The following is a 7890-nucleotide window of genomic DNA, read 5'->3' as shown; positions in this document are numbered from 1 at the left end:
AGCATTGCACCAAGTTCATCTGGACCGAATTTTCAAGAAGGAGAGTATTCAAGTTAAATTATCTAGTATTCAAGTGCGGGATCTCTAATTCTTTGTTTCATTTTCATAGACACCATAGTGATATTGTTAGAAAAACCAAATAAATACAACAAAATCAATCACATGAATGCAAAATAAACATAACTTTTAAGTGGAAAACCCTAATAGGAAGAACCATTGTCTAAACTATTCTTGCACCTTTTGTATTGTCTTAAAAGTGATTGTAGTGCTCTATTCTCTTTAGAACAATGGTCTCATGTTGTTCAAGCTTTCCTCTCCCCTTTATATATGCCTTTTACTTTGAGTGTGAGCCCCTGATCTAATCTCATCAACAGAATAAATGTGAGATGTTGAGTTAACATCAACATTAGATTAGAGGTGACTCATTGATCTATCCCAAAAATGTAACTTAGACTTCAAACTCATTTAACAGTGGCATTTGAACACTCCACCTGAAGGTGAAATATGATTTGATTGTATTTAACAATGGGTTACCTTCCCAATTTGTGAAGATGGGAGTGTGCATGTCTTTTAAGAATAAAAATGCCATAGAATATTGCCTTCCTTCAACAAGAAGGCTGCAGTTCCACATCTCAGTGGGCATCTTTCATCATTGTAAATGTGGAGCTGCCAGCAAAATAATTGATTGTCAATCCTTATCGCGACAAACGTTATGGTTACAAAAAACATGGTCAACTCTCCCTAACATGAATGTTGGGGTGCCAAAATAAGGCGAGTAAAGTAATATATAACTCTTATGACCATTGGACAAATTCCAATTAAAGTGCTGAGTTTTGTTACTTGCGAGGATCCTTGTATCCTCGACTACTACTAAGAATATTCTAGAATATTTTGCGGAGGTGGAATCACTGCAATCCAACTAATATCTACTGATAATTAAATTAAAATCATGGAAGCCCTATTAAAAAATAGACATGCCTATCAACATAATAATGAAATATATTCAATATAAAATATAAGTAATCAATGTTGATAATGATATTGAGATCTACTGATAATTAAATTAAAATCATGGAAGCCCTATTAAAAAATAGACATGCCTATCAACATAATAATGAAATATATTCAATATAAAATATAAGTAATCAATGTTGATAATGATATTGAGATGCATTTATTTTGCACATGAAACATGAGAATTATAATATAAGGTAATGTTTAAATATCTCTTGCAATATTACCCTAAACTACATTCACTCAGTTATTACTCCTTTCAACTAATTGAGCTTGAATTTGAATTTAAATTAAACATTTATATAAACCTTTCATAAAATGAAATTTAATTTAAAATTAAACTTTGAAAAAAAAATATGAAACTTTAATATTGAAAAATAATTTAAATTCAAATTTTAAATGACTTATATAATATTTTAATACATGCAGAATTGTATTGCATTGAAAAAAATGTATTATAAAATTTATTATTAAAAGTATTAGAATAGATATAGAAACAATCAAATTAAAAAAGTAATAAAAATAATATTAAAAAATTTATAATATTCTTTCAAGTCTAAATTAATTAATTATGTTCTAATTTTACTAAAAAATTAAAAATAATATAATTTTTATTATAAAAAATCCTACTATAATTAACCTCAAAAATAATATAAAATTTTAACACAAACCTTTTTAACACTATCTTATTATCCTATTAGAGTAGGATTTATATATTATACAGCGATATTTAGAATTATATGTAATGCAACTTTTAGAGATTGATAACTCACCTCACTAGCTTTGATTCCCAACTATCTGTGTTTTTCTATTACCACACTTATATTGTCTTAAAATCTTAGGTATGATTAATTCCGTTAAAAAAACATACATCAAAAACAATGGTCATAATTTCCCATCTCATAGAGTGTTAGAGATCTTGTACCAATCTCACCGAGATTATGGTGAATGCTATGAGAACTATGCATACAATAAATGAGCACAAATATATAGGTTCATGTAGTGAACATGCATGGATATACACATTCATACAATAAACAATTTCACACATAAGCGATCTGGTACAAACATGTTGACTCTTCCATGTTATCTTAATTATAAAAATCACACATAATGGCATATCACAATGAAGCCCATCATTTTGAGAGGACCCCCTCAATGTATGATAAAAGCCCAAAAACTTTTTGATAAGGAGCCAACTGAAGATGAAATTGAAAAGTGACTCTTACCGAGAGGAAGAACCAAAGCATAGATGAGAGGCACAAAATGTTTTAGAGGGATCTTCCTCAACTACCATATAAACTCCTCTCTACATCATGAATAAACCATAAGAACCATTTTTCTTAAGGCTTACTAGGCAGCGTGTGCCCAACCCATGGCTAGTATGTTGGTCAACATTTGCTCAGGTTTACTGGCTTGTTTTTTCTCTCTCTCTCTCTCTGATATTTTGGTTGCCCTTTTTGGATTTCTTTTGGCAGGCTTGCATACTTGCGTCTTGTGTAGAATTTCAACCTAGTTGCTATATCGTAAGGCAAATACTTGAATGCGTGCAACATATACAAAATGAAAACTTTGTTCCTCTTTCTGATGAATAAATTCATAGGTCTCTTTTCTCAGGAAAAAAAAATATTTATAGGATTATTCTGATATCAAATTCGTTATTTATTATTTATAGAGACATAAATATATACATATTTTATTATTATCTTAATTTTATGTTTATTAAGTAATTATATAAAATAAATTAATATGTAAAGGCTTAAGCTAATAGGGCTATGAATTGAAAGTGGATGGGTATTATGTTTATGCACTCTTTGCGAAAAGTTCACGAGTTCAAATCCCTCGTGGGTGTTTACCCCACAAAAATAAATAATAACAATAACAAGCAAAGACTTACTTATCATACCTCAGAATTAAAACAATGTGAATAAAATAACGTTGATTTTTTTTATAAAATTATAACTTACATTAGTTAATGCTAAATTAGCAATGGTTAATAGGCAGATCAAATCCTATAGCCTTGCTTTGTAAGTAACTAATAAATTGAGATGTCTACAAATTTACAATTTTACTCTTACATAAATAAAAGTGGGAAGTAACTCTTCGTAAGTATATTTATTTACATCGTATTCCTATCATTTTTTCTTATTCAACACCCTAGCTTTTTAAGGAGATACCCACTTCTATGAGTGAATTAGTGATTTCTCCCATTTTTCTTTACGTTCATCCCTCATTTTAAATATTTCATTTCATTTATGATTGGATTCCATCATTATTTTTTCTAACTTGGTATTTAATTTTATAATATTAACCATTTTTTATAAACCCAGAGCAATTCAAACCTCCCAGAGATTATATTTTGGTTATTACTTTTGTACCTAATTTTGACACAGTGTGAGTAGCTGGGTGAAGAAAGGAATCGACAATTGAATAAGATTAGATTATGGTTATTAATTTTGTATCTGAGTTTGACAATTGAATGAATGTTTGACAACAACTCCATCTGGCAGCAACTGATTTATTTTGAATATGTTTTGTAATGATGGATGCACCTGATGCTCTTTGAACAAGAGTTTTATCGGTAAATTTAGATGGAAAAACCATGCTGATTTTTATCAGTAAATTTAGAAGGAAAAAACACGTACACTTTAATTCTAAAAAAAGTTCAATCATTTGTGCTCTGTTAATCTTCACGCCTTTCATAATGTAGCTTGCTGGGCTCATCCTTTTGAAACTTGTGGGGCTCATCCAACCCCTCTAAGTATTGTGTGGTTAGAAGGCCATGAGACATGAAGACCCACAAGGCTTACCTTATGTCGATCCAAATTGATTATTCTTGGTTTACACTATATGGGCCCACATGGGGGATTCATTTTAGGGTTGTAAGGGCAACCTTCTCTCTACTCTTTATATGTGTGTGTATTGTAAATATGCATTTATATGCATTGTTTTCCAAGTTTTTCAATGTCAATTTTAGTAAAAATTATAAAATAGTAATTGTAAGACCTTCTCTATAACAAAGCTACCACGGTTAGTGATCAGGAATAGAAGAAGATACCAGTGTTCCAATCTATTTTGTATTTAGATGGGATACCAGTGTTCCAATCTGTTCTGTTTTCTATAAACACGAGTCCAGCCGCATCGTCGATGGATTGATTGTTTTTTGTTTCCAACTAATTACAATTGAAAGTTAAAAATTAAAAGATTGTCTTTAAAATTACTTTATTAATCAATTAGTTTACTTGGTCAGCCTTCTCGCCTGGGAGACACTGGTTCAAGTCCCAGCAATGCTGCAATTTATTTGTTTTTACAGTGTAACCGGAAAAGTTTCACAGCAAGGCAAACGTTTCTTGTTTGTTCACATTCTCCTAGTAATATGTTGCATCGTCATGCTGTGTTTTCTGTATTAAGGGGACGCTGTGTTTGTGCTCCTAATCCTTTGCAAGGGAAAAAGACGATATTTCTAATTCCTATTTGAAATAGAAATTTGTATATATAAATTGCATATACTTAGTATTTGAAATAGGAATTTGAATATAGATTGTATATTGATTGTTTTAAATCAAAATTTGAAGATACATTGCAATGTCAATGTCAATGTCAAAGCCTAACCCAAAAAGGGTTGTAATACTGTTGTTCTTCCTATTGTAATAGGGCTCTACATTGAACTCTATATATGCGTGTTGAAATTTTCTTTTAGTTTCTTGATCCATTCCAAGAAGATTGCGAAAAGGATCTAATTATGGAGATTTACACTTTGCTATTCATCTAGTCAGTTATCTTGGAATCTCCCAAATTCCACTTTACTATTGATCTACTCAGTTATCTTGGAATCTCCCAAAATTTGAATTATGTAGACCCCTTTTCCTGTTGCCAGCCTTATCCGCAACCACAGAGAATTCAGTTTTGTCAACTTATTTAAACCCTCTCCCAATGCCTCTCTGAAACAATTTATTTTTAGCTTCCTCCGAATATAAAACTCTCCTCCTGCCCCAACTTCGTGTGTCTTGCTCCCCTTTATTTTGTTTATTAATGTGTCGTGGTCCCTTTTATTTATTCTTGAACCTACGATGGCACTCACAACTATGTTGTGGAGCATGTAGCCAACAAAGAGAGATTGGAAACTATGATTACTGGCATATGTTGTGGTTGATTTTCTCACATATCTTTGATTGTGAATGGCCAAATCGTATTATTGTACTTGGAGCTTGCACTGTGTTTTGCATGTGATCAAAACCCACATGCAGCGGACTGATGGCGCCATCATGGGTGGTCGGTGTTCACTGTTCAACATTTGGGCCTGTATTGGCTGTGTGTGTGTGTGTGTGTGTGTGTGTGTGTGTATATATATATATATATATATTTCCCATAAAATAAGCTTGTGGTTGCTTTTTTTGGGGAAAGAACATGTAATCAGCAAAATATCCAATTAATGCTCTCTCTAATAACGAGGACCTCTGTTAGGTCAATTTGATTCGGTTCAAGTCCTATACAAGATTTGTTAAATCAGGGATTTCATCTTCACATTACCATTCACTTTAGAGTTGACTAATTCTCTTTCATCTTTTTGTGCCATTGCATCAATATTTGCACAAATAAAGGTAACAATTTGCCATAAACTCAAGTATGCCTAAATTTGTTCTGCTTAGCTAAACAACGCACTACAAGCAGGTGACCCCTGACTTCAACATATACAATTGTGTAGCTATAGCATTGATCTAAGTTATTTGGGATGCAATCACATAGCTATGTACTCACCTCTCATGAGGATAGGAAGACTTGACAGGATTAGCTACGAAAATATAAGTGTCCATCAATTCCCTGAATGATATGCAATGGCTTGCCTTATTGATCTGAGCTTTTTAGTGTATGCATGTAAAAACTCCAAAGAGTTTGGGTGCAGGACCATTTCTTGGCAAACGCTACCTTCCCACCTTCCCCTGCTTTGTCTCATTGTAATGCAATTTATACACAAGAAGAGTTCGAATTTTCCAGCTGCAGTGTGAGTGCATAATGTTCTAGTTAAAAAAGAAGAAGAAGAAATCTCTCTGGCCTTCAGAAATATGGTCATGTTAAATAAAGCTAAAATGAAGAGTGTTGGAGCAATGCTCGATGTCTTTGAAAGCAAAGCAAGTCAAAATCATCAATGTTGAACTTGGAAAATCAAAGCAAGTCCAGATCATAAATGTTGAACTTGGAAAATCAAAGCATGTCAAGATCATCAATGTTGAACTTGGTAAAGAGAAAGGTGATTTTATAAAAATGGACGATACAGAATTTGTTGGAAAGCTGAAGAAACAGGACAATGGCCAGTAAAGGAAGGAGACCTAGCAATCATGCCAAGATTGGGTCTTGTCAAATGAGGATCTCAAGAAGAGGGTATAACTCCCAAAAATCTAGCTAGGAGTGGTATCGTTGTGTTTCTTGGCAGCGAATAATAAAATTCTATCTCATGCACCAATAAGGGAGATTGAGTCTAGTCAAATGAGGAGTTCAAGAAGAGGGCATAGCTCCCAAAAATCTGGCTAGGAGTGGTAACGTTGTGTTTCTTGGCAGCGAATAATAAAATTCTATCTCAAGCACCAATAAGGAAGGGATGCTTCCAAGAGCCAAATAGATGTACCAGATGCCTGGAGGAAAGAGGGAAATCCAATCATTCACTAATACAGTAAGGAAAGAAAATCATGTCAAGAGAAAGGAAACCTAGATAGGATCCTCCTCCATGATAGTAATCACAAAACACTCACTTAAACAGAGACAAACATGGACAATATCATGTCAAGAGAAATGCAACATGCGGGTAGAGTGAGTTCCATATGCTAAAACCATAAGCTCGGGAGCCTGTGTAGATCATGTGGGGATACTTAGGTGTACATCTTAAATATATCCTTGTCATCGACTTTACCCAAAATGAGTTCAACAATCCTATATTTATGGAGAAAATGCAGAAATAGGGTAACCATAATTCCTAGCTTTAAAAGGAGCCATTGATGGCTATTTGGAACAATGAATGCGAGTGTGAGTGCAACGGAGACTGAGACCAATGGGCAACTTGATTTAAAGAAAGGGAGGCGAGGACTTGATTTAAATTCAGGGCAGAAAGGAACCGGAAGCAACAACGATTTAAACGGGGCTATACCGACAAACAAACGCTTAGAGAAACAGAACTTAAATTCTCTTCACCGATTAAACAAACAACAATTCAATTCAATTCAATTCACCAAACAACAAACCCTCCGAACAAACGCTCAGAGCACCATAACTTAGAGCCCCAATAGCAAGCTATTGTCAGTGGGCCCTAGCCCTAGAAAAATACATTTAATATCATGTGGTTCTATGAACCATGTATCAGATATTAAACTAATAAGAACAGATACTACACTTGATCTTAGCCAAAAGGCCGAGAAAGGTATGCTTTCTCCCTCCTCCTCCCTTCCTTTTCTACTACTCCCCCTCTCCTCTCATTTTACTCATTCTTCCATGTGGTATAAATCACTTATATTCCCTCACACATAATACTTCTAATTTATTTAAATAAGCATGCCATGTATCACCAAATTTATACCCGATAAATAAATTCATGTTTTTAATATTGTTACCATCTGCACTGAGCCGCCGCCTCATTAGTTTCCTTGGTTAAATATCCTCTTTCTCTCACCTCTGAAACAAGCAATGCACTTGGAAGAATGAGTATTCGACACATTTCATTTAAAAATAGAGCGAGTAGCCACAGACGCATGCACTATCACTCAAAGAAAGTTCATCCATCTCTGTGCCCAAACAACCCAGTAATGCCATCCACATTAGAATCTCGGATGTGCCGTGTGATGCCCAAGTTACTCTTCTTCTTCTTTTGGGGGAGGTGGTGATGAACAA

The 7890-nt window shown here is 33.7% G+C and overlaps 1 pseudogene; it reads right to left on the bottom strand.

The window, feature by feature from the left end:
• Nucleotides 1–7256: 7256 nt before the first annotated feature.
• On the bottom strand, nucleotides 7257–7427 carry LOC149205668 (U2 spliceosomal RNA; annotated as a pseudogene).
• Nucleotides 7428–7890: the final 463 nt, after the last annotated feature.

This window comes from Pinus tabuliformis, chromosome 1_2, assembly GCF_031772625.1.
Source record: "Pinus tabuliformis cultivar Carrire ecotype Pingquan chromosome 1_2, CPIR1, whole genome shotgun sequence".
NCBI lineage: Eukaryota > Viridiplantae > Streptophyta > Pinopsida > Pinales > Pinaceae > Pinus > Pinus tabuliformis.
Note: the sequence above shows the minus strand (reverse complement) of the source record. Positions and strands in the feature narration are given on the sequence as shown.